General features: G+C 32.3%; 1 long non-coding RNA gene across 1 annotated transcript in view; it reads left to right on the top strand.

Moving 5' to 3' along the window:
* The window catches only part of LOC116420547, a 626,917-nt gene that overhangs the window by 941 nt on the left and 598,400 nt on the right, over positions 1-27,576 (top strand). The gene's annotated exons all lie outside the window — the stretch shown is intronic.

The raw sequence follows: 27,576 nt of genomic DNA, 5'->3' as shown, positions 1-27,576 counted from the left end.
CACTGCATTAATTGCTTGCTATATATTCCACACAGATGTAGAGTATGATATATGCTTCTCTGTGATTGTCAGGAGTTTGTGTGTGTGTGTGTGTGTGTGTAGGTGTAGGTGTGATCTGTCTTTTGACTGCAGTCTTAACTCAAGCATAAAAATGAACTGTCTTAAATAACATGGCTTTAGACTGCCATCTTATTATACTTATGAAAATGAGGGTAAAGTGTTCTCTCTAGGACCAAACCACAGACACAGGTTTTCATGACTATTCCATACTTGATGTTTGACAGTAGTGTGATCAAGTTCATTGTTTTGATCTGTCAATAACACTTGCCTCTTAAAAAGTCTTCTGACAGTGGTAAACTTTTCACACATTATAGTCTCATCTGGGACTGTGGAGGGGGTGGAAGGAGGTTTCATTACATCTATAGAAGGGACTAGTTCTCCTTAGGAATTATCAGCTTTGGGCAATGCAGCAATCCCTGAGTTGATCAACTTCAGGTTTATAGGTGACAAGAGTCAATTGTTAAAAGAGAGTCTTGTGCTTCCAGACAAAAAAGATTGCTTTCATGTCTGGAGGAGCTGTGATGATTTGTAACAAACTTGGTGTCAGTATTTGTTATTTTTTTCTGCTTTTTAATTCATGAAGAAAGAATTCTTATTACTAAAGCAAGTTCTCCACGATCCCACTACTCCAGCTTCTATCTTTTGAATATTCCTTGAATCATTATTTTTATAAGGGAGGTAAAAACTGCTATTCATAAGTATGTGCAACTTTTCATGGATTGCTCTATTAGTTAGACAGCTCTAATAGTAACTGACCTAGTGTGAAGGATATTCAAAAAGTGATTCACTTTCCCCCTAGTTCCAACAAACTTCATGACTTCTAAGTAAATTTTAGCTGTAGAAAGTTATGTCTTCATGAATAAAAATGATTTGAGGTATTTCCTTAATCTCTAAAAGAGGACAAGACCAGATACTAAAATCCTATCATCATTGTCATGGGTCTTCTTAGTAATGCCTGCTTTAAAATTTGCATTTATTCCCAATATCTAGATATAATTCAATTATGTTGCAGTATGGATAACTGTAAAGATCAGAATGTGGAATTCATTAGAACAGATAGGGATGCGCACTTATAGTTGATTAAAATTATGTGCTTTCACATTTTGTTTAAAACAAGGGCTTCCACCAAATTATTCCCTGCACTTTCTATTCCTTGTCACATGGAGAAAATAATAGCCATGAAAAGTGTCAATAGTTTATGCCTTGTAGAATTCTCTTTGATTTTTTCAGGGTGACTACATTATACATGATATATTGTATAGATACTTGCATAGATATAAATGATATGTGCATAGAAATACACACACATATATATATATACATATACACTACATACCTATCTATGTCTAACTATACCCACACATAGAGAAAGGCAGAGAGAGAGAGAAAGAAGGAAAGAGAAAAAGAGAAATAGAGGGGAGAAAGAGAGAAAAAGAGAGAGAGAGAGAGAAAGAGAGGATGAATTCTAGATTATTATATATTACCTATTTGTGTAGAGTCAATACGTAATTTATTTTTAATATTTTTATCTTTATTAATAAAGTATATCACCTTTTCAAAGAAATCATGAGTTATATTTAATTACTTCATCAACTGGTATTTAATTATTATTTTTAGCTTTTAAAGTTTTTAAAGAACATTTCCTATATTCAACTACTGCTTAAAACTTTTTAATCATCTTTTTGTCAATGTAGTTATTTTGTATGGTATTAAATATTTGAAGGTATTACATTAAAAAGTATAACTTTTTATATAAACACATGAGTTTTAAAAGATGTGCCCACTTGAGTAAATATATTTTTGTTTTTATATCTGACAGGAATAAATATCATGTCTATCTTTCATGCATTGAATGATTGCTTAAGTTGTATAATATGCACTCATCTTTTCTCTTACATCCCTCTCTCTTTACACCCCTTATAGGGTGTATTCTAAAATTTTTCTATTCTAATTCTTTCCAAAAATTCTTATTCTAAAAATTTTACTAATTTCAGAATCATAAAATCATGATTTTATTTTGTGAATGCTATATTTACTATATTTTTGGTAGGATTAAAATCTGCCAAATTCTGCAAAGATTGTGTATAGTGACAGTGAGATCAAGTATTTAGCACTTCTGTGTTTCATTTTTAACTCTGCATTTAAACATTTCTCCCCCTTATGCCTGTTACTAGGCTTAAAGATTTTCCCACTTTCCCTGTGTTTTTAAACTTAAGATATAGACTGTCATTCAAATCTGTTTTAAACAAAATAGTATCACTTGTCTTTACTGGTTACTCATTTCATTCCTCTGCTAGACCAAAACTCAGAGGATGAAATGTCTGTTTTATTTTCACAGATAACTGAGCCATTAGGGGGCTCTTTCTTACTATGTTATTCATGAGCATACTACATTGAGCAACTAAATGATTCTTTGAAATTGTCTTTTCCTCTTTAAAAAAAAACCCAACAATTTCTTCTTTAATTAGCAATTTTTTTTTTTTTTGCAAAAGAGAAACAATGAAGACCAACAAGGATATTGATTTTAATATAAGTAATTATTAAAATTATTTGCCAATATTATACTTGATACTCTACAATGAAGTTATTTTCATGTTATTACTTGTAGGTACATAATGTTAGGTATTTAATAGTAGCAATAAAAGTAAATATTATAATTATTGTGATATGTCATTTTTATACTTAATGTGATATTATTTTATAAGAAGTGTATAATGGAAAAATAATTTCTGAAGTAGACACATCCTCTGTATCTTTGTAAACATCTTTGAAGTGGAAAGTGAATCAGTTTTCTGGCATGCAATATTATTTGAGAAAAGTGCAAGTTCCTAAAAATGAATTCTCTTTCAAATAGAAGAAGGGGGAAATGATAGAATTGTTTTATTATCAATGACATATTAAATTATAGGAATCAAACTATTTAAATAAAATATATTTTCTTCTTACAATACTTGAAATTTATAAAGAAAGAGTACATGTGTGCACACACACACACACACACACACACACACACACATATATATATATATATATATATATATAAATATCTACATACAAAGAATTATTCAAAATTTGGTTCTGAAGACACTGATTCTACTCCATCAGAACAGCCTCTTGAGTAATGTACTTAGTAATATCCTATAGATTTTGTATTGAAGAACACACATTTCAGCCATTTTCATCATTGCTGAACCAATTATCTTTGCCCCAGGAACATGATGATCTGATTCTACATAAGACTACACAATTATTCTAAACATTTTTTTTCCTCAATGGAATTTACTGAAAAGTGAAAAAGGATAAACTCTTGCATTTTACCATAGGAAACTGTATAGTTTGTGAAGGGTGGAATCTAAGGAGAATAGAGGATACCATTGCTGAGATGGAAAAACTTGACTTTCTCTTTGAAAGCCATTCCTTCTACTGCACTAGGCAAGCATTTACCTTGGGGCCAAACATCAGAAAAGAAAGACAGAATAGAAAGTAGGCAAACAAAAGCTGTGAAGAAGCTTCTTTTTTATGGAACTTTTAATCTATTCCTTACTTGACAGATTAAACCCTGAAGAAGAAAGAATCTAGAAACTTTTAGGGGGGAAACCACAGTAGGCTACTTTGTTCAGAAAAGCACTGTTCAATATGTAAATTTTAGAATATTTATTGTTAAAATCTTAAAAGATTTTTAAAGGATATCTCATCAAAAAATAGTAATCAGGAACACATAAAATATGAGTACTAGTACCAACTTTGTTATTGACTTTATAATCTTTAGCATGCCATTCCAACTGTATTGTCATGATTCATCATCTGAATATAAAAATTGTCAGTTACCGTAGAAACTGAGTTGGATTTCCATATTTGAGAACTAGGGTCAAGTCTCAGTTCTGCCATTCCCTGTCTACAACCCTGGACAAGTCATTCAAGTTAATTTCTTTCATTTGTAATTATCTGATTCTTTAATTTAAACTATCATTAATATAAATTTAATTTCAATTAAATATAATACATAAACATACTTCCTTTAAGTATACAACATGGTTTCCAATATATCTTTTTAAACTAAATAGATGCTAGTCTTTTTGTTATGGCCTGAATAAAAAAAAAATTGACCATCCACCCTCCTTCCTTGCCATTAGGACTTGGAGATTTGAGTCAGGAAAAACTTTGAAGCTCTGACCACTTTACATATCATTGTTTCATAAACTCTAGATGCTTCATCCCAATCCTAGCTAGGATATTTCCCACTCCTTTTGAATATTGCCTCTGGTTTCACTGTCTCCTGTCTGTGAATTTCTTATCTTTACTCCTATCCTGGGGTCAAGGATTAAGTTATTATCCTTTCCTGGAATTATGGCCTGTCCTCTCACAACATCCTTGCTCCCTTTTATCTACCTTTGTTAAATCCTAGTTAGCTAAAGCCCTATATAAATTCCCTGCCTCTCTTTATCTAGGCCAAAATGCTAAGAGTCCCATCTTGGAGAGCTAGCCTAAACTCTCAACATTAAAAGATTAAAAATCAATCTCTGTCTTGCTTCAGTTTCTCTGGTATTACAATTTCAATATATAAAATTGGAGGTTATAAATGTGTTATAGAGACAGTTAAGTGGCATAGTGAGTCTGAAGGTAGGAATACTCATCTCTGTGAGCTCAATCCCAGCCTTAAAAACTAAATTAGCTATGTGACCCTAGTCAACAAAACCATGTTTGCTTTAATTTCTTCATTTGTAAAATGAATAGAAGGAAATGGCAAACCATCCCTATATCTTCCAAGAAAACCACAAATGATGTCACATATAGTCATACAAAACTGAAATGACTGAGCAACAAAAATGTGTTGTGATTTGAAGGATATAATGTTAACCCTCCCTATCTGTAGCCCCTTTTCACATTTAGTTGGTGAAATCATTGTTAGGGAATTAAACTACACATTTTGACAGTCAGTCAAAGAAGCTCTAATTCAAAGACAAAACAGAAATAAGTGAGGTATAGTGATTAGTGATAATGACATGGGATATATATATATATATATATATATATATATATATACAGGTATCTAATATCAAAATCTGGTGGGAATGATTCTAGGTGGGAATAACATATGTATATATCAAGGATATTATATAATGAATGTTAAAGAGGACTGTCTGATTCTAAGATTTTATTACCAGAAAGGTGGTGGCAAATTATTCATTGAAAAAAGGGCTATATTCAAATGAATAAAAGAGTTCTTCAAAGATAAATTGTATGGAAGGCAGTTATATAACCATAAACAAACCATCTTTAGGTTGGATAAAATGTTAACTCAATCCTGGGTTTGTACTTTTGGAATAAGTTATACCAAACAATGCATTCATTTAAGTGATGTACCAGTCTGATTGAAAGTTTTCATTATGGAGAATTGTACTTTGAGTGTTGGAACCGTATTACCTTAAAGAAAAGGTAATCCTTTGAAATTTAAGAAGTAGTGTTTTTTTTTTTTGGGGGGGGTTGTTTGTTTTTTATTTTGTTTTTTTCCTCCTATCTCTTGTTCCCAGTTCCCATGCCATACCATCAGAGATTGAACATGTATGGGAAGGTGAATCCTTCTTGGGAAAACAATACATCCATCTCAGAGTAATAACCTTAAGTAAAACAATTTTAGTGAGCAGAACACTTCAGTTCTGTTATAAACATAGCCTAATCACTATAAATACACGAAATTAACTATATAGAAGCTTATGAAAGCCAGATCCCAGATGAAAACTATTCTTTAGAGGAACTTTAAAAGAATTTCGCAAAGGAGATAAAGAGTTTCTATTATTTTGTTTTGCCACTTTGTGCTATAATACCTCTATATATAAATTTGTGTTCAGTATCCACAAAAATCCTGTGCCCATTGTGGGATTTAGGAGGAATAATTTATTCCAGCTGTTCTTTTTTTCCTCTTATTTTTTATTGTTTTATTTTTTCTGGTTCCACGTGCCCATTATTTTTTTAAAACACACTTTTTATAGATAATGCTGGGAGAGAACAATCAGAGCAAAAGGGAAAAGCAATGAGAAAAAAAGAAAAAAGTGAATATAGAATATGATGATTTACATTAATTCTCCATAGTTTTCTCTATGCAATTTTCATTTTCTATCCAAAGTTTATTGGAATTATCTTTTATCACTGAACTGCTAACAAGAAGCAAGTCTTTCATACTTGATCATTGCACTTTCTTGCTGTTACTTTGTTTGCTATATTCCTGGTTCTACTTGTTTTGCTCAACATCAATTTGTGTAAACCTTTCCAGGCCTTTTTAAAATCAGCTTTTTAATTATTTTTTGTAACAATAATATTCCATTACGTTTATGTACCATAATTTATTTTGTCATTATTCAATTGATGGGCATCTACTGACTTTTCAATTTTTTTCAACACAAAAAGAACTGATGAGGTTTAGAGTGGTCTAGATTGCTGGTGGTCTAAAGGTTAGTGGGTATGAGAGAGTTATTAAGAATCCCCTTTAAATCGGCCATAGGTTTTAGGAGTGAAATAATTCACTCATTCCCACATATTAGTTGCAAAAGTAAAGTTTATTGTAAGATAGAAATCAGTTTACTAAGAGACTGACTTCTACAGTGGCAGATCTTTGGAAAATGGAGTTTTGCACTCAGAATGCAGTTCTCAGTGGACAGAAAATGCTGGTAGCTGAGCGAGTTATCAAGATCAATCTGCAAAGACTTTAGTTGATGGAAGCTTATTATATTGAGTGCCTTGGTGGGGGTTGGGAAACCCGAGCAGATCAGAACCACTAGGGACTGGGTGGCTCAAGCAAGTCAGAATGGGAGCTAGGACAAGCCCAGATCTCCTATTGGAATTCAAAGGGATGCTTTTTGACCAGGATTTGTAATTGAATCAAAGATTCTGGCATCCTGGAAAGATAACTTGTCTGGGGAGGATATGCCTCAGCCAGGAAGGGCTGGGAATCAGAAAGGAATTACATATCAATAGGAAATACAGTTTCTTAAAGGGACGCCAACCAGCTTCAGAACTGCTACAAATATTTTTGCACATATGGATTTCTTTCCCCCTCCTATATGAGGAGTAGTAACACTTCTAAATCAAGGATATGAATAGTTTGAAAGTCCTTTGGACATAATTCCAAATTGCTCTACAGGATGATTGGACCATTTCACAAGCCCACTAACAATGTTCCAGTTTTCTAAAACTCTCTCAAATATTTATAGTTATTTTTCTTGTCATCGTAGCCAACTGAGGGGTGTGAGGTGGTACTTCAAAGATATTTTAATTTACATTTTTCTAATCAACAGTGACTTAGAGTATCTTTTCATATGACTATTGATAGCTTTTATTTCATAATCTGAAAATTGTATATTCCTTTATTTTGACCATTTATCAATTAGGGAATGACTCATAAATTTGACACAGTTTTTTATATATCTTTGAAATGAGGCCTTTATCTGAAACACTGGCTGTATTTTTTCCCACAGTTTTTAACATATCTCTTAATCTTGTTTCTATTGGTTTTGTTTGTTCAAAAACTTTTTAATTAATGAAATCAAAGTTGTTCATTTTGCATTTCATATGTTCTCTAGTTCTTCTTTGGTATTAAATTCCTCCCTTCTTCAAACATCTGATAGGTAAAAATTTGCTTTTGTATCAGCCCTTATACCTACAGCATGTGCACATTTTGACCTTAGTTTGGCATGGAGTATGAGGTATATGTCTATCTGTAAGTTTCTGACATATTATTTTACAGTTTTCTCAATACTTTTTTGTGAAATACTGAGTTCTTCTTCCAGAAACTGGAGGTTGGGGTTTATCAATTACTAGATTGCTATAGGCTTTGATTATTGTGTTATATGTATCTTATCTATTCCACTGATCCAGCACTCTTTTTCTAAGATAATTCTAAATGCTTTTGACTATTATTGCTTTATAAAATAGTTTTAGGTATTATACTGCTAGGCCACCATTAATTCTTCTTCTTAATGTGCTATTTAGTAACTTAGCAACAAAGACGATCAAGTTTGTATGATTTTAAATGAGAAATCCACTAATAAGGACTCATAAGTAGCAGTGCTTGAAATCTACCCCATCAGGTTGACCCTTATAGCATTGTGCATAATAAATGCCTATCCTTTGAGTATTTAGCTTGTAAATTTGAATGAAAGTTGAGTTATAGGTTAATCCTTGGAGATTAAATAATATTTATCCATGATCCATTCCTTTCTGAGATTCAAGGATTATAATACTATAGATTTAGATATGAAAAAGAATTTCAGCATTAACTAGTTTATTCTTATTATTTTATTTGGCCAAACTGAGGCCTGATGAGGTAAAACAACTTATCAAAATTTAGAAAGAAAGTTATATAGCCTGAATTCCTTACTCAATTAATCAGGACTCAAAAGCCACTGTTATTTGCAATGATCCTCTTTGTCCCCTCAACTTTGGGAGTGTTTTTTGGCTTCTCCCCACCTTCTAGGAATAATAATTAAGATACAATATATAATGATGAAGCATAATTGATTCTAACCTGGTAAATGACAGATTGAATGTAAGAATTATCACAATCCTGTCCTCAGGAAGACTAGGCAGATTGCTAGAACAAGGGAAGAGAAGCAGAGAGCATTTTTTATCTTTTTGTAATGAAATGCTTTTCTCTCTAAAAGCACCATTTCTTAGGATGGTAATAGAGTTTGGACTATATTGAGAATTGGTCTAAAATTAAACAATGAAAGAATTCTTTCTTTTGTTTCCTTGTTTTATTGTCCTCTTTTAAAATATGGATAGTCCTAACAACTGCCATATATTAATATTCTTAATATTATCATTTCAATATTATGGTTCAGTATGTAGAAGTTTCCATTGAGGAAGAAATTACTTTTCTGCTGATAGTGAAGACAAAAAAGAACTAGTAAGGGAAGTGTTCACTGATTGGGTTGGGGGGAAATATTTAGGGGATAAGCAATGGGGGGAAATTAAAAAGTTGGGTTACAATTTTGCACAGAACGAGAATTTAAGTCTATAGGTAAGAGAAATATTTATAAATTTTCAAGGATAATAATTAAAATTAACACTGTTAATATTTTAGATTAGTAGAGCACTTTAAATTTTACATCATTCTTTATGATATATCATTGAGGTAAGCAATACAGATGTAATTATCCCCATTTTACAGATAAGAAAATTGAAGTACACCGACCAGTTCCATTTTTAGGATTTTAGCTTGTGGAGACGATCTCTATTTAATATATACAGTGCTTTTTTTTGTTTGTTTGTTTGTTTATTTGTTTTTTTGAACACCATTGTCATGCTGGTAAAAAAAAAAAAATGAATTGGCTAGTGATTACAAGTATTTCATCTATAATCATTCTACTAATTGAACTTATGGCCACTCTGAATTATGACATTGAATTATTTGTCAAAAAGAAAAGTATATGACATGCTCTGGATAATATGAGAAAATTGAATTGTATTTTATATTCTTATGTTTCTCAAGATATCTTCAATTTTTGCCATCAGATAAACATACGTATATGGCATGCTCTGGATAATATGAGAAAATTGAATTGTATTTTATATTTTTATGTTTCTCAAGATATCTTCAATTTTTGCCACACAGATAAACACACAAACTCCTCCCTTCCCCCAAAAAAATCAAACAGAATTGAGGAAAACAACAATAATAAAAATAAGCACATAAACTCTCTGAGTTTTGGTTAGGACAAAACATATTTGGAGTCAGAAGATCTGAGTTCAAATCCCAACTGCATAACCTTGAGCAAGCCAAATCACTTGGACTAGATGGCCTCTAAGGTCTTTTTCCAGCTCTAAATCTGTGGTGCTCTTTTTCTTTTTTTATAATATGATGGTTCTCTGAGAGCAGGTTTCTTGGGGAGGTTTTTCTGGAGGCAGCCTTAGTTTAGGTTCAGATCAATAATCACTCCAAACTCAGCCAGGTGTTAAAGTAGTTCTTTATTGTTTCTTCCAAAATATCTCAGTTAGCTTTTTTTGGTTCCAAGAGCTCTTGTTATTAGCTTCAGCCTCTCTCTAAATCTTGGTTCTGACCAACTGCAGATTAGCTTCTCAATCTCCCAAACTGAACTCTCACTCTGTCAATCTTCCAAATTGACTTCTGGCTCTAGCTCAACTCTGACTCCTGGCTTCTTCTGAACTGACTGACTGACTGACTGAAGATCTTTGTTATGCTTGGTGTCAAAGGTTGACTCCTCCTCCAAGAGTGGGATTATGGGAGATGTGAATTCACAAAGTTAAAAAGTTAACTTTGTGTATCTCCCGTACTTGTGAACTCCAATGTGTGAGCTCTAATGTGTAAACTCTTAAAGGTACAAACCCAAGCACACAGGCATTGCTTCCATCAATTCCACTTAGTATCTTGTTTCAAGTTCTGGCCCATAACATCTCCTTGCAGGATCAGATCAATCATACTGAACCATGTTAAATTAGATAATTATTGTCTCTATCAATTCTAAAGACTTAACACTTTGTAAGGATTCCAACACATATCTGCAGGCAATTTGAGCTACTACAATGTTTTGGATAGAAAACATGTTGGGTTAAAATAGTTCCTCTGCTTCAAACTATCTCGTGATTTTGAGCATGACAAATTTGCTAGTTTTCAACTTTTGAACTGTGATTTGGGACAAGTCAAACTTGCTAGTTTTTGCCTTTTGAATTTTTTTAATGAATTGGTTGAATTAAATGATCTCTGAGGACGTGTCCAGGTCTAAGCCTATAACCATGTGAAAATCTCATTGCTTAAAATCCCTTCTCTCTCATTCTGTCTTTAAAAAACACCAGTCTATTATTGCAAAATCACTGATTTCATCAGGTCATTCTCTCTCCATTAATGACTAGACACCACTACCTATACAGTAAAACTCCTACACTTCACTAGTTTTCTATAACGTCCATAATTTGGCCCAACCTTAATTATCTAAAGGTTATTCTTCTCCAAGACAACCTCTGCTATATCAGCTATTTTATTATTCAGTCAGTCAATAAACAAACAAATATTTGTTAAGTGTTTACTATGTTCCAAGCATTTGACTACACACTGGGAATAGTAAAAAAAAAAAAAAAAAAAAAAAAAAAAAAAAAAAAGTAAAAAGCAGTTCTGACCATCAAGGACACATAATCTAATATGGAAGACAACATACAAACAATTATGAACAAAATAAGTTACAAATAGAATACACAAGTAATAGTTAAAAAATAATTAAGAGATTGAGGGATATCTCTTGAGAAGGGAGAATGTTAGTTGGGATGTAAAAGACTACATGATTAGACCTGTGCTTTAGCAAAATCACTGATCACTTAGTGAAAGGTGGATTAGATTGGGCAGCTCTTGTAGGAGGCTAACAAACAAATAGGCTAATACAATAACCCAGGTGTGAGGAGATTTTTGAAGTAGAATAAAGATAGTGGCAGTGTCAGAGAAGAGAAAGGGCATTCAGGAGATATTACAATGATTATATGGATAGCCTGATTGGAAACTAATTAGATATGTAGAGTGAGATATATTTAGAAGCTATGACTGATATAAACTGTGATTCTAGAGATCTGTGAGAAGATGGTCATCTCAATAGTAACAGACAAGTTTAGAAGGAATTAAGAAAATATGTGTAAGATATCTTGGAGATAACTTGTTTGAATGTATAATAAGCAATTGTGCCTAAAGTGCTCTCCTTGTAGCCAGCATTCAAGATTTTACCCTGCTTCTAACTTTTTAATATGATCCCCCATGACCTTATGCCTCTGCTTCAACTCACATTAATTCTCCCTTTTCTGTAGATTTAAAGCACTCATTTTGCTATAAAACTCATTATATTAACACTTCTTATATATTGTCTTATATCTTTACTTCATTTTACAATATCTTTATATCTTCTTTCCCCAAACAGACTAGAAGTTGTTTTCTGGAGAAGAGATGAAGCTAAATATATTTTTGTATCTTCTAAGTTTTGAGCATGGTGTTTTGCACATAATCATTGTTGTGTCTATAATGAAGTGGGCAGCATAATAGAAAGAGGACTAGATTTGTCATCAGTGGGTGCAGGAATACAAATGATGTCTTCAACACAAGAGCATTTTGGTTATTCTCACAACAAATAAGTGAGGTACTAAGAGCATTCTGCTTATTTTGAAGATGAGAAAATTGAGAGGTTAAATGATATACAATGAAAGAAGTGGCAGATTTGAAAATTTAAGTTGCATATTTGATTTTAAGACCAATAAATTTCTATTATGTAATTGTGTCCATTTCCTCAGTAGATGCTAACTGAACACTAATTAAATCCATTTAGAGAATGTCTTTGAAAGAATTTTTATATATTTTATTTCCTTTGCCCTATTTCTATTGTTTTAAAAATACAGCAATTTCCTATTAAAGGAAATAAAGAGTCTATTAGGAATCAGTCTATTAGAGCTCTTTTGTTCTAATACTTACATTATAGCAGATTCCATCTGCAGGTCTTTGCCATCCCACTTAACTTTTTTTCCCCCTTTCTCCCTGTCTATTAATTAGAAATAATAATATACACAATCACACAGCAATGATAAGCTGATTAAGTTAATGCCTGTAAAGTGTTTTCACAATTAAAAGTAATATAGATAAATACTTGGCCATTTTACAAGGAACATCATTAGATGGAGTGTGCTAAGAAAAGTAAATATGTTTGCATACTCTTTGAAGGCAAGCACTTTGAAGGTGAGGGTAAGATGGAAGGACTTCTTCCCTTTTGTGGTGTTTATTTGACTCTAAAAAGCTCTGCAAACAGAGCCAAGGAATAATTTTGTTTTGCTAATTACTTATTATATTCAGAGGGATATTTGGAACAGTGTACATAGAAATCTGTTTCTGCAGCATAATAAATTAGATGACTTTCCAGCATGTGCTCCTTCATAGAGTTCCTGCATAGGAACAGATAGAGAATTTTTAAAAAGGAAAGAAAGAAAAGAAAAGAAAACCATTTCTATTTATAATGTCTTCTCCTTTTGGCAGATTTGTATTATTTTGGCAAATTAACTTTTTTTCTAAAACAACCACCTTTTGCTCCTTTAATTATTTATGTCTGCTTTTCTTAATTTTTCATAAATTTCAGTAGTTGGATAGTAACAATATTCTGAGTATAGTTTCTGCCACTCAGTTATTGAATGCTTCTGACATAAATCATTAGAATGTTAACTTCCTAGCTAAATCTATGGATAATTCATTTCATTTGCCAAGATTTTTCTTCAATAAACTGCACTTCAGCTCTACTCAGGATTATAAATGGTTATTTATAATGTTGTAAAGTGAGTACTAAAAACCAGAATATAATGTTGAGTAATGCATAGGGAATGATGGAGAGGGAGAAAAGCAGAAGAGGCTAGAGAGGAAGAAAGAGAGAAAAGAGGATTTCTATGTACATTGTTCCAAGTAATCCTCTGTAGAGGAAAATTTTTCAAAGTTTTAAAAGGTTTTTTATTACTTCAGTGAGTCAATCATTTTCTGACCCATTCACTATTCACTATTATCATCTAAATGTTCCAAAAATTAGACTTCCTATTCTGATGTTTTTTTTTCCTGAAATTATAGTCTTTGACCAAGTTGATTGTTACAGAATGAAAACAGAAAGTTGGTGCAATGGATTGCTGGACTTGGATTCAGGAAATAATAAATTTAGATTTATTTCAGATACTTGCTTGCTACTTCCTTACTGAGTTTTTCATTCTAATATTTTCTCAAGATAGAATGATAACAAAAAAAGGGGAAAAAGGTAGAATGAGACACATCATTAACATAAAAACTCCATAAAAATCAAACTATGAAGCAACAGATCAGATGTAATGTAGATGTTTAGCAAAGTAATCCATGAGAAAAAGTTAACTTTCCATACTAATCATGCCTATTCTAGAGTTATAGCAATTATATTTCAAAGTACAGTCTCTTTTACATCTCACATATATTCTGTATACCCCTTCTATTAGAAATTCATTCATTATTTGCTAGTTGAAAACATTTTAGGAAAATTTTAGTCACCACATTGTTTCTTATGGAAGAATTCCTCTATTGGAATCACTAATACTATCAACAATACTCAGATTTCAAAAATTAAGTGGTAGTTATTTTAAGCAATATTATATGCAATTATTTGGTATTCTTTTAATATGGTGGAATTCAAGTGTTTTATCATATTCATAATAGTTACAACTATCTTCCTCATTAACAAACTTAATATGAAGTTCAACATTCCTTTGATATTTCCATGAAACATAAAACTGCATATTATTCAGTCAATAAACATTTATATATCATTAATATAAACATGCATTATTATTTGCAAGTCATTGTATTAAATTCTGTGGATATAAATATTAAAAAAATAATGTCACTACTGCTCTCAAGGAATTTACAGCTTTGAAAAGGAGGAGGGGAGAATTCCAGGATATACTTCATACATAATGGAAAAATGATGAGATGAGAAATGATATGCTGTTTCAAGTGACTTCCTTCTTTAAAGTTTATGACTCCCCCCTCCAATCAAAGTGGCAGAAGTTGGCCATGAAGGGAAATACCTAAACCAGTGGGATCTTAAATGATAATAAGGTTTTCCCACTAATGAGCATCCTGTGGCATATTGGAGAAATTAAAGCACTCCTAAAGTTATGCTGTCAGGAGAGAAATCATTGTTCCACTTCTGCTGGTCACTCGAAGATAGTACTTAGTATTTTCCAACTTAGGGAGTGCGATGAACAAAATTGGACTTGGATTCAAGAAACCCTGAGTTCAAAACTAGCTTCATTCACATTCTACTGTGTCGTTCCTATATGATTCACTTAAATTGATTCATTCTAAGCTAACTTTTCTGCAAAATGAGTATCTATAAATATGTAAAATGATTATTTATACATAAAAATATAAAATGAGAATCTGACAAGAGTTTTTGTGAGGATAAAATGAGATAACATAAAAAAGCACTCTGCTAACCTTAAAGATGCCCCTTTATAAATACAAGTTATTATATAAATTCTAACTATTGTATGAATATAGAAATACCTCCGTACTAATGCATTATACATTCTAAAATCTCTTTGGAGTTCTTTATTTTTCAATGTAGTGTTTTGAATGACAACAAAACTTCAAGCTAAATAAGGAAAGAAAAAAAAATTATCTCCAAATTTAAAAAAAATTCCTTCAAATTAATTATATATTTTATAACTTGATAAATGCCAAGTTATGAAAAGTCCTAGAATTACTTCTCCTGTAACCTTTTTGCTTACCATTTAGAAAATAATAGGTCTGAATAAAATTTAGACTAGGACTACAAATTCTTTTCTCCATTCAATTAGGAAAAGATCATCAGTCCCAAGACATTTTACAATGAAAATTTTATAGCTCATTAATTTATTGAGTCAGTGTCCTAATGCATGAGAAAACATGGTCACTAGAGCACATGACCTAGTACCCGTACTAGTTATTCCCTTCTCCCCATACTGTTCAGTTATATAGAACACTGTTGAAAGAAACTAAACTTGTTAAATACTTCCACAGAGGAATTTATGAGTAGTATAATATCATGCTAATCAGTCCTTAACAAAAGTAGTTAGAGTGAGATTTACAGATTAAGTTAAGTTTAATTGCAACATTGGTGTCCTATTTGTACTTGTTTTAGAGACAACTGTCTGTGTTTGAAAATATATAGTATATTGTGACATATTCAACATATATAGGACTGCTTGCCATTAGGGGAGGGAGTGGAGGAAGAGAGGGGAAAAATCGGAACAGAACTGAGTGCAAGGGACAATGTTGTAAAAAATTACCCAGGCCATGGGTTCTGTCCATAAAAAGTTATTATAATAAAAAAAATTTAAAAAAGAAGAAAATATATAGTATAAATGATGTGGGTCTAGAGGTAGTAGAGAGGTGCAAGAATCCCCTCTGGTCAGCACACAGATCCAATGTGAAAGAATTCACAAATCTGAAAAGTCTAAATAGCAAAAAATGATTTTTATTAGGACTCAGAAGCCAGTTTTGCTAGGAAAACAGACATCTCAGTTGCAAGGTTCTGTCAGAGAAATAATAAAAGGTTGTCACTGAGAAGAGGGTATCTTCACAGAGAGCAAGAGTCCTGGCAGGGAGCTGTGCCAAGAAGAGAGGTCCCTTTGCAAAGCATAATCCTATTAAGAATTCTGCAGAGATTTGGGGTTCAGAGTTGTCTTTTTATTGTCAGTCTGGGGCTTGGGCTTTTATTGAATGAGATTCCTTCAATGTTTCCAATGCCCCCAAAGCCTAGATCTCCAATTGAAAAGACAGTACTTATTTTGGAGTTTCAAGCCACTCAATAGGAGTATCAGGTCTAGATGTTCAACTGAATAAGATAATTTTGAAAGTTATTTTTTTCTTCCCAGAGTCTTGGGAATTTCCTGAAATGGGATATTGGCCACCCCAAAAGATCAATGGAGGTGATTTTACAAGATCTCAATTGAATGAAGCCAATTAGATTGTCTAGGAAGATATGCTTTCCCAGAGGAGGGCCTGAGACTCCAAATATCCCTTTTGTTACAGATCAAAGGGGACACAGTTTCAGAGTTCACCCCAGTCATCACCACATACCAAAATATTATGGTCATTAGTATGAGCATAAACCAAATTTAATATTAACAAGAACAAATCAATAACAACAACAAAGAAAATTTTAAAAAATTGAGGCACTCAGTTTGACATGATTTTGCATTCTTTGCTCAGTCATTCTGAATTTACTTTAATAATAATATTCAGCCCATTTTTTTACAACAATAGACTACATCAGCAGATAAACTTATATAAGACTGTATGTTATCTAATATTAAAAAGTACATGAGGCCTCTAAAGCAATCTTAAAATGGGTTTTGTTGTTTGTTTGTTTGTTTTTCTTTTTCTTTCTGATCCTCAAGACTATTCCTTAGGAATTGTTCAAATAAACTACCTCAGAGTCCATTGCATAATGGAAAGCATAGTCCCTGCTCCCTAACTGATCTTTGGACCCTTGTTATCCATTTTTAAATCTATTTCTCTTTTCATTAGTTTATTATCCATCTTATTTTATTGAGTCATGTCTGGGTTGTAGGTAATCTTTATTTTTCTATTTGACATGCAATGTATGCTATTATTTATACATTATATATCATATATGTATAATATATATAATCATATATATTTTCATGGCACTAATAAACATAGAAATATATATTTTACTGTAGTACTTCTCTTTTTTAATATTCTCTGACCCTTAGAACAGATGTGCAAAGTCAGCCACTGGTTCAGAGAGAGAGGGTGTGACCCCAAGACCTTCCAGATTTTGGGGGACTTGTGCAACCAGCTTGAAAAAGAAAATGATCCAGAAATAACCTTGGGAGGGAATATTAATTCTATGTCCTTATTACATTATAATAGAGTAGGATCAGGGGAATTGCTTAACTCCATTTCCCCACTGAAAACATATGCCAATAAAGATTGGCTTGCCTTTTTATAGAAGTTGTTGACTTCAGTGGATAAAAGCAGTAGGCAATTTGAATTAGTTGTTGTTCATTCATTTTTATTCCTGTCCAATTCTTCTTGAAGCTCAGTTTGGGTTTTCTTGGCAAAGTTATTGGAGTAGTTTGTGATTTCTTTCTTCAGCACCTTTTTTTTAAAGACAAGGAACTAAGGCAATCAGGATTAAGTGCCTTTCCTAGAGTCAAACAACTAAAAAGTTTCAGAAGCCAGATTTAAACTCAGGAAGATGAGTCTTCCTGACTTCAGACCAGGTATTCTAGCTATATATTGTTCCATCAAATTGTCCTGCACCATCACCCAGGAATACTAAAAGGTAATTCTTAAAAATCAATTAGATTGAGAATTCAACTTGAACGTTCAATTTCAAAATTTCAAACTTTCCAGATTTCCCCAGAAACAGAACAAAATTGAGCCTTAGGATGAACATAGGCAAACAAAAAACAAAGAAGACTTGGAAAAGAACATAGGTCCATTTGGAAAAACTTGAGAAAATCTGAAGACCAAAACAGGAGCTTTCATCTCTCAAGCAGAATGAAATCAGGGTTCTGAGATACAAGAGACTGAAGGGATGACTGTTGATTAAAAATGTAAGGTCCAGCTGTGTTGCAGAGAGACAACCCTGCACAAAAAGGAACAATCATACCTGGTGAATGCAAAAGCAGTAGGGTAGGGACCCTGCTTGTTGCGGGCACTTACAAGAGAGTGGAGCTTTTATTTTGGGGTTCCAGATAAGAGAGGAAATGCAAAGTGAAGCTAGAAACACCATCCCCACAACCTCAAGATTAGAAGTGCTTACAATAAGAGTTCCCATTAATAAAAAGGAACAGGAAAAGAAGAAAGAACTCAGCCATAAAAAGTTACAATGGGAATATGGAATAACTGGTATAATAGGATTTGTTTTCAAAGAAGAATAGTGAAGTAAAAAAAAAAAAAAAAGCATTTTCTATTCCAAAGAGTAAAGTTAAATGGTTACCTTTCTAGAAATAATTTATAGAAGAACTCAAAAAGATTGCAAAAGTCACATGAGAGAGAAAAGGGGAAAAAAGAAAACAAAAAAGAAACATCCAAGAAAAAAGAAGATTATAAAAAAAGAAAGATAAATGTAATCAACTTGAAAAGGAGAGAAAATGTCTTAAAGAAGAAAATAAGATGTTGAAAATTAGAAATGGGCAAAGGGAAGCTAGTGAAGCTAAAAGAGACCAAGAAGTTCAAAAACAAAATATAAAAAATAAAAAACAGGACAGAATGTGCATTACAAGAAAAACAACACATTTAAAAAAAGATTAAGAAGAGAAAACAAACATAATAATTGCACTACTGAAAACTGTGACAAAAAAAAAAAAAACCTTGACACAGTAATGCAAGAAATAATAAAGGAAATCCCCAGATTCAAGAGAAATTTTTATAAGAAAAAAAGTAAAAATAATTCAGATACACTGGAATTGCAATTAGAATTATACAGGATTTATCAACAGCTAAATTAAAGGACCACAGGATAGAATAAAATATATTGATAGTCAAAAGCACTGAGCCTGCAATTGAAAATATCATATCCCACAAAACTAATCATAATATTGAATGAGAAAAAAATAATGTTCAATGAACTTTCAGATTTTCAGGACTTCGTTTCAACCAAATCTGAACTTAATAGAAAATTTAACATATAATATCCAACATCAAAAGATTGATTTTAAGGAAGTCAATAAGAACAAATTCTTTACTTCATTTTTGTAGAAATGTGTACCATAATGTTTAAAATTGACACCAAATATTAGTGTTACCCAATTACAAAGACTGGGGCAGAGTTTAATAAGATCTGATTCCAAAAAGTGAAACTGTCCAGGAAAAGGTAAAAATAAAAATTATGTTGTACAAATGAGGTGCAGAGAAAGAAATGACAAAGAAATGATAGCAGGACTGGTAGTTCTGAAAACCTACTCACATCAGAAATGGGTTAAATAGGGAAATAAACACACACACACACACACACACACACACACACACATATATATATGTCTATATGTACCTATCTACCTAGTTACCTAGTAATCTACCTATCTAATCTGTAGGCCATGGGCAGCATAGCACCCTCCAAATTTATAAAGAAATAAGGAGGGAGAGAATATGATAAGGTCAAGTATGAAGGGGTTTGTAGATTTATAGCAGTTGGATAAGGTGGGGGATTAATTACAAAAAGACAACAAAAAAGAAAGGAAAAGTTGGTATAAAATCAACTGGGGTAAAGTAGTGTGTTTGGATTAACAGGAGGAGGGGGATAAAGTGTCCAGATTAATGGGAATGAGATGAAGATGGTAGGAAAGAGACAGGGGGAGAAGATAAGATAGACATTCACGAAATGGGGGGGAAGGGTACAGGTTAAATAAGAGCAAAAAAAGTTAAGGAATACAATTAAAATTGAAGAGTTAGCAGGGAAAGGGAATAAAAGATACATACAAATACTACAACAGGGGTGAGAAATAGGATTTATTACGGAGAAAATAGGGCTAGTAATCAATGATCTCAGACATGCATACTTAAAAGATTCAAACAAGAGAGAAATTTCCATTATATGTCACACATCAATATTGTTTTAGATGGATGTTTACATATGTATAAATGTGAATGCATGTATATGTGTGTTTCTGTGTATATGCATGTATATGTATTTATGCTTAATTAAAGCCTGCATGGGGGTGGGGGAAACATGGAGGGGATGAAAAGAGAAAAAATGAATAAAGTATAAATGGCAAAGCAGAGAATGAAAGAATAACCTAAAAGGAAGCAAAGAAAAGATGGACTGTCATTAATATAATATCTTCTATTTTTATATATGCTTTCTTGAAATCGAAATTATTGGAACATATTTTGAATTCTCTCTGATGTTTTGCTGTGCAAATGACAATATTTCATTTTTCTTTTTTTTTACTTTTTTCCCTTTTCTGTCTTTCATTTCCTATTTTGTTGTTTTTCTTATTTTGTATTTAGTTTAATAAAAATAATTTTAAAATTCAGTTCAGTTTTATTTTATACCATCTGATATTTTTTTTCCTATATGAGAGAATTCTGAGTTGTCTTTAGCTTAGTACAAATTGTATAAATTTAGTAAAGTCCATTTACATATTTAGAGATATAAGGTAATTCAGAAGTCATAGCTCTTCATATTACAGATAACAAAATGGAGGCATAGAGATTGTGAGGTATCAAGAGTTATATATCAACTAAGGTGCAAAATGAATAGGTTTGCCTCTCTCCATATCAATAGTCTATAGACTATATGGTTTCTCTGAATCCTTTTTTAAAATATCATTGATTTTCTCTTCCTCATATAATTACTTAAGTGAATTGAATTGATAGATTTAAATCTTTAATAAAGATGATGGATCATTGTAGTGAATATAAAAGATCTGTTGTATTACATTTTAATAACTGTTGGAGACTTTTCAATTTTTTACACATTCTTTTAACATAATTTAGATTTGAAGCTTTATGTGCTATCAATTTCCATTGAATTGTTTTGACTGTTCTGTGATGTAATTTATGAAAATCTTTAATTATTTCAAATTCCAAGTATTAATCCAAAATACATTTGATTTTGATAGACACACTTATCCTCTTAATAGAGAGGAGATATTTTTTGACTAACAATTTCTGGTTGTTTCTGCTTCCTCAGAACCTCTTTTGGTTCAGTTGAACAATTGAACAATTAAAAGTGGTAATAATTATACAATATCTTTTTTGCATAAGTTCCATTTTTCAGAGTTGTTCCTCTGAACAAAACTATGAGAACTTCTATGATCCTACATAATTAATTTCCTTTCCATTATCTTCAGCATTGTCAATGAAATTTACTTTGCTCTAATAAACCAACAATTCCTTCGCTCATGTCTCTTTTTGTCCTGAAATAAATTCTCTACAGAATTGTTGCATTAGTTCACAACTCTACAAACAGTGAATTAATGTCTCATTTTTCCCATACTCCTTCTAATGTTTGACATTTTCCTTTTTTGTTCTATTAGTGAATATAATATGTAGGGGTTAGGGCTTCAGAATTGTTTTATTCTATAATTTTCTCCAACAAATACTGAGTTAGAGCACTGGTTCTCAAACTTTTTTAATGCCACAACCATTCATCATGCTTAATTATTGAAGAACACCCAAGAGTTTTTGTTTATATGGATTCTACCTATTAATATTTACCATATTAGACATTTCAGGGTCCTAATACTGAAAACAGTTTGACCTTGTACCAAAACCCTCAGAGTTAACTTAGAACATTTTTATGGCTAGAAGTAGTTATGAGTATTTTTATACTATCTAAGGTAGTTATGATTACTTCATGGGAAACTGTTCATATATTGTGATCATATATCAATTAGGGAATCACTCTTATTTTAGCAAAGTTGACTCAGTTTTCTATATGTTTGAGAAATGAGGCCTTTATCTGAGAAACTTGCTCCATTTTCCCCTCACAATAACTCTTGCTAACTGTATTTCCCTCTGTCTATTCTATTCTCTCTTTCCTTCCACCCTGTGCCCTCCTCAAAAATGTTTTATTTCTGATTATTTCCTCTCCCAACATACCCTCCCTTCTCTCACCCCTACCTTCTTTTAACTGCTTCCTCTTTTACTTTTCTGTATGTAAGATAGATTTCTATGCTCAATTAAGTGTATATGTTATTCCCTCTTTGAGCCAATTCAAATAAAAGTAAAGTTCATTACCCCTTCTCTTCCCCTTTACTTTGCTAATTTTTTCTTGCCTCTTTTATGGGTGATGATGTATCTCATTCTACTTCTGCCTTTCCATTTTTCCCTGTTCATTCCTAATTCATTCCTTAATTTAATTATGTTTAGATATCATCCTTTCATTTTCAACTAACATCTGTGACCTCCATATAGACTTCTTAAAGCCCTAATATTAAGTATGTTCTTATGAGTGGCATGTATCATTTTTCCACGTGGGAATGCAAAATGGTTTGTCCCTTGTGTCCCTTATGATTTCTTTTCTCTGTTTACATTTTTTTATTTTTCTCTAGTCTTATATTAGAAAGTAAATTTTTTTATTTAATCTGGTATTTTCATCAAGAATACTTGAAAGTCCTTTACTTCATTTGATACCAAATTCCTCCTCTCCAAAAATTATACTCAGTTTTACTATGTAGGTGATTATTCGTCTTAATCTTATATCCCTTACCCTCTGGAATATCAAAGTCTTGTGATCTTTTCATGGAAAAGCTGCTGAATCCAGTGTTATCTTAACTGTGACTCTGATACTTGAATTGATTCTTTTTGCCTAATTGGAAAATATTTCCTGGTAGGACTGAAATTTGATTATAATATTTGGGATTTCCTTTAAGAGATAATCAGTAAATACTTTCAATTTCTATTTTATCCTCTGGTTTGAAAATATCACTACAATTTTTGACAGTTTCTTGAAAAATTGTCTAGCATCTCCCCTACTTTTTTGGATTATAGCTTTCAGATAATAATTTTATATCATAAATTCTTGATCTATTTTCCAGGCCACCTGTTTGTTCAATGAGATTTCACATTGTATTCTATTTTTTTCCATTCTTTTGGTTTTGTTTTATTGTTTTTTTTTAATTTCTCATGAAGTCATAAGATTGTATTTGCTTAATTGTATTTTTGAGGAATTATCTCTGCAGTGAGTTTTAGTATCTCCTTTTCATTTGCCCAATTAAACTTTTAAATTACTTATTTTCCTTAGTTGATTTTTGTGCAAGTCTTTCTTTCCATTTGGCCATTTCTACTTTTTAAATCATTTTTCTCCTTATTGTACTTCTTTACCATTTTGTCTAGTCTGTTTTTAAAGTACTGCTTTCCTCAGCATTTGTGTATGTGTATGTGTTTCTCCTTTATCAAACTGTTGACCTGTTTTTCATGATTTTTTGCATTAATCTCACTTCTCTTCCTATTTTTCTCTCTAGCTCTCTTATCTGATTTTTAAAATTTTATTGAGCTTTTTTTGGCCTGAGATCAATTCATAGTTTTCTTGGAGCTTAAGGATAAAGGAGTTTTGATTTTGTCATCTTCTGAGTTTGTGTTTTGATTTTGCTTGTCACTATAGTAACTTTTGGTCAGAATTTTTTGTTTATTCACTTTTCCAGCATATTTCTTGAATTGTAGATTTTTATTAAAGGTAGGTGTCCACTTTCGGGGTGAACAATGCACTCTCCCAAGCTTCAGAAGTTTGTTTCAAGAGAAACTTCTGGGGATCTATAAATTTTCACTTCTTTCAAAGTGGTAAGATCTAAGGAGAGGAGTGTTTACTATCCTATTTCCTTATGACCACAATCTCTCTTTCTACCCTGGAACGGTGAGAAGAGTTCCTTCTCTACTATGGCCTCTGGTGTGCAATTCAGATCAGACCAAGAGCACAACAACTGATCCTACCTTCAGTGCCAGCAAAGTACTTTTGATCTCCTTCTGCTCAGTTATTCAACCCGCTTATTCTCTGTGAACTGGGAGCTCTCAAAACTGCTCCTGCTCCTACGGATTAAGTAGCAACCAAACTCTATTCCTGGTTTGTTAGACAGGGGATTTGTTGGTGCAACCTGCATTGGACTTAACTTTAGCCTCACTTCTGTGATAAATTTCTAAGTTGTCCCTGATGTCTATGGCCTGAGGATTCTCAAAACTGCCACTTCTACCATTGTTTCATTTGCCTTGTGGTTTGTTCCTGGTGTACTGGGTCCAGGACTATGTCATTGTGACATGTACTGGACTTTGTTTCACTTTCATCCTAGTGTAAAAGACTTTTCCTGCTGACCTTCCAAGATGCTGTGAGCTTGGTAGTTTTTTCACTACATCTCTGTTTTTTCTTGATTCTTCTTTTCTAGAATTTTTTAGATTTATTATTTAATGGTATTTGGAGTGGTTTTGAAGAGACTTTGGATGAGTTCTTACCGTTGCTCAGTCTCTCAAAACTTTAGAGCGCAGACATTCTAAGCATGGGAATCAGAGTGTATGAACATGGAGAGACAAGACATGAAAAGTTTTTGTGTGAGAAATATAAAGTATATTTTGTTTGGATAGTGGCACTAATAGTATTGATATTATGAGAAAGTGTATAAAGGTTAAGTACAGTGAGACTGCAAAAAGGATCTAAAAAACAGGAAGAATTTGTTCTTTGTTCTTGAATAGAGGCAATACAGAAGTACAAAAGATGTTTGAGCAGAACAATGTTGTTACAACATTTACCTAGAAAGATTTTAAAAGTTGTGTAGTATTGATCTCTCCGTTTATTGTTAGAATTTCAAGTTTGATATTTGATTGGGGTTTTTAAATTATTCTTTTTCTAGCTATTTTAATGCAGGCACAATTCAATGATGTTCTCTTTTTTATGCAGGTAAAAATCTAGTGATATAAAAATTCTCTAATTATCGCTTAGGCCGCATCCTACAAATTTTGGTATGTTGTCTCAATACTGTCATTCTGTTGGATAAAATTATTGTGTTTATGATTTGCTGTTTCACCTATTCATTCTTTAGGATGAGATAATTTAGTTTCCAATTACTTTTTGGTCTATTTTCCCCTGGCCTTTTATTGAATGCAATTTTTATTTCATCATGATCTAAAAACAATGCATTTAATATTTCTGCCTTTCTACATTTGATTTTTAGGTCTTTATGTCCTAATATAAGATCAAATTTATAGGTTCCATCAACTGCCACAAAGAAAGTGTTTTCCTTTCTGCTCCACTTTTCTTCAGACTTATCATATCTAGTTTTTCTAATATTATATTTATCTCTTTAATTCCTTTCTTATTTATTTTGTGTTTTGATTTATCTACTTCTGAGAGAGCAAGGTTGAAATCTCCAACTATTACAGTTTTGCTGCCTATTTCTTCTTGTATCTATCTTAACTTCTCCTTTAGCAGTTTAGATGCTACACCACTTGGTGCATATCTATTTTTGGGTAATTATTCTTTTTATTATAACTTTTTATTTACAAGATATATGCATAAATATTTTTTCAGCATTGACAGTAGCAAATCCTTTTATTCCAACTTTTTTCTCTCCTTCCCCCACCCCTTTCTCCAGATGGCAGGTTGAGCAATACATGTTAAATATGTTATAGTATAAGTTAAATACAATATATATGTGTATGTGACCTAACAGTTATTTTGCTGTATAAAAAGAGTTAAACTTTGAAACAGTGTACAATTAGCCTGTGAAGGAAATCAAAAATGCAGGTGGACAAAAATAGAGGGATTGGGAATTTGATGTAGTGGTTCATGGTCATGTACCAGGAGTTCTTTCACTGGGTATAGCTGGTTCAGTTCATTACTGCTCTACTGGAAGTGATTTGGTTCATCTCATTATAGCAGTCTAGTGTTTGACAAGCCCAGAAACCCCAACATTTAGAATAAGAATTCACTATTTGACAGAAGTTGCTGGCAAAATTGGAAGCTTGTATGGCAGAAACTAAACATTGATCCATCCATAACACCATATACCAAGTTAAGATCTAAATTGGTTCATGAGTTAGACATAAAGAATCATAATATAAACAATTAGAACATAGGATAATTTACTTCTCAGATCTGTATCTGTGGTTGAGGAAGGAATTTGTGACCAAAAAAGTAATAGAAATTACTATTGATCACAAAATAGATAATTTTGATCATGTTAAGTTAACAAGTGTTTGTACAAACAAAACTAATGCAAACAAGATTAGAAGGAAAGCGATAAACTGTGAAAATATTTTACATCCAAAGATTCTAATAAAGAGCTCATTTCTAAAATATGTAGAGAATCAACTAAAATTTAAAGAATTCATGCCATTCCCAAATTGATAAATGGTCAAATGTTAGGCTCAGATAATTTTCAGATGCAGAAATTGAAAATATTTCCTCATTTAAAAAACTCCTGGAAATCACTATTGATCAGAGAAATGCAAATTAAGACAATTCTGAGATATCATTACACGTGTCAGATTGTCTAAGATGATAGGAAAAGATAATGATGAATGTTGGAGGCCACAAGGGAAAACTGGGACACTGATACATTGTTGGTGGACCTATGAATGAATCCCACCATTATGGAGTGCAGTTTGTAACTATGTTCAAAAAGTTATTAAACTGTGCATACATTTTGATCCAGCAGTGTTTTTCCTGGGCTTATATCCCCAAAAGATCTTTATTTATTTATTTATTTATTTATTTTTTATTATAATAACTTTTTATTGACTGAACCCATGCCAGGGTAATTTTTTACAACATTATCCCTTGCACTCACTTCTGTTCTGATTTTTCCCCTCTCTCCCTCCACCCTCTCCTCTAGATGGCAAGCAGTCCTATATATGTTGAATATGTCACAGTATATCCTAGATACAATATATGTGTGCAGAACCAAAGAGTTCTCTTGTTGCACAGGGAGAATTGGATTCAGAGGGTAAAAATAACCCGGGAAGAAAAACAAAAATGCAAACAGTTTACATTCATTTCCCAGTGTTCTTTCTTTGGGTGTAGCTGCTTCTGTCCATCATTGATCAATTGAAACTGAGTTAGGTCTCTTTGTCAAAGAAATTCACTTCCATCAGAATACATCTTCATACAGTATTGTTGTTGAAGTATATAATGATATCCTGGTCCTGCTCATTTCACTTAGCATTAGTTCATGTAAGTCTTGCCAATCCTCTCTGTATCCATCCTGCTTGCCATTTCTTACTGAACAATAATATTCCATAACATTAATATACCACAATTTACCCAACGATTCTTCAATTGATGGGCATCCATTCATTTTCCAGTTTCTAGCCACTACAGACAGGGCTGCCACAAACATTTTGGCACATACAGGGCCCTTTCCCTTCTTTAGTATCTCTTTGGAGTATAAGCTCAGGAGTAGCAGTGCTGTATCAAAGAGTATGCACAGTTTGATAACTTTTTGGGCATAATTCCAGATTGCTCTCCAGAATGGCTGGATTCGTTCACAACTCCACCAACAATGCATCAGTGTCCCAATTTT

This window comes from Sarcophilus harrisii, chromosome 1 (assembly GCF_902635505.1).
Source record: "Sarcophilus harrisii chromosome 1, mSarHar1.11, whole genome shotgun sequence".
NCBI classification, from domain to species: Eukaryota; Metazoa; Chordata; class Mammalia; order Dasyuromorphia; family Dasyuridae; genus Sarcophilus; species Sarcophilus harrisii.
This window is presented reverse-complemented; position numbering and strand designations above follow the sequence as displayed.